The sequence below is a fragment of the Chiloscyllium punctatum genome, chromosome 15 (assembly GCF_047496795.1).
Source record: "Chiloscyllium punctatum isolate Juve2018m chromosome 15, sChiPun1.3, whole genome shotgun sequence".
Taxonomy (NCBI): domain Eukaryota; kingdom Metazoa; phylum Chordata; class Chondrichthyes; order Orectolobiformes; family Hemiscylliidae; genus Chiloscyllium; species Chiloscyllium punctatum.
In genome coordinates, this window is record NC_092753.1 from 23,935,134 (window position 1) to 23,936,510 (window position 1,377).

Below are 1,377 nucleotides of genomic sequence, written 5' to 3' on the forward strand. Positions count from 1 at the left end.
TACAATTGCAACATTTTCGAGGCATTTGGATGGGTATATGAATAGGAAGGGTTTGGAAGGATATGGGCCGGGTGCTGGCAGGTGGGACTAGATTGGGTTGGGATATCTGGTCGGCATGGGCAGGTTGGACCGAAGGGTCTGTTTCCGAGCTGTACATCTCTATCTCGATGACTATGTCTACGCTGTAAATCAGAAACCAAACCCGAAGTCGGTGGTAAAGCTGTATGAAGAGAAATCAGAGTTCACGTTTCGGTCCGGTGAACCTTTCTGAGAACTTGACAAGTTTTAATTGTGTGATCGTTCCAGGGTTGCCCTGGGATTTTCGTGCTATTTCTGTTATTGATTGATTTCAGACGATGAGAAATCCGAAATGCTGCTTTGTGTGTATTAAAAAGTGAGGCGGGGCATCAGGAGACCGATCCACTCAGTAAAACTCGGTCTTTGATGACTTCTCAATTCTAATATTTCACTGCAAAATTTCCAACAAAACAACAACGAAATTTCGAGTCAAGAACTATTATGGCACATCAGCTGATTTCTGGAGCGCTGCAGGCTGTAGCGGTGGTGGTATAGTGGTGAGCGTAGCTGCCTTCCAAGCAGTTGATCCGGGTTCGATTCCCGGCCATCGCAAGCAGTGTGTTTTAACACCACTCAACAACCAAAAGAGGCGATCGATTCAGTGGGAATGAAACACCTCCGTCTGCACATCACATTGAGTCTGCCAGACCTCTGGAGTGCAGACACAACTTTGAAGTTGAGCATGTCCCCAGGAGGATGAAGGAGTCAAGTCGAGCACGGTTCAAAGAAACACGAGTCATGGCAGAATTCCTTGGTTTTCCATCTTATTTCGAAAGAAATGTTTCCGGATTTCAGTCATTTCAACATTACTCTCATTTTGTTTTTTGTGAATTACAGCCTAATATCAAGTGAAATGTGGGTGGACAGTTCACAAATATCCAAACAACGTTATTTCTCATATCGAATCGGTCATGTTATTGTTCTAGGTGCAGGTCAGAAATAGGAGGAGTGGACACCAGCTGCTTTTATATTTCCAGTATGAGAAAATGATTCGATAAAACTCTGAGAGATGATAGAAGTGACCACACAGTGAATGAAAGTTTAATCCAGGATAAAGTTAAAAATCACACAACACCAGATTACAGTCCAACAGCTTTACTTGGAAGCACTAGTTTTAGGAGTGCTCCGAAAGCTACTTGGACGATAACCTGGTATTGTGTGATTTTGAACTTTGTCCTCCCCAGTCCACCACAGGCTCCTCCACGTCATCATCCGATATAGTCATCATGGATTTGTTAAGGGAAGGTAGTGTCTGATGAAGGTGACTGATTTTCTTTGAAGGATAAAGAATGGATGGAG

General features: G+C 43.6%; 1 non-coding gene across 1 annotated transcript; it reads left to right on the top strand.

Moving 5' to 3' along the window:
- The first annotated feature begins 558 nt into the window (after window positions 1-558).
- Window positions 559-630, top strand: trnag-ucc (transfer RNA glycine (anticodon UCC)). Its single transcript has one exon. It is a non-coding gene; the product is annotated as a tRNA-Gly (tRNA).
- Window positions 631-1,377: the final 747 nt, after the last annotated feature.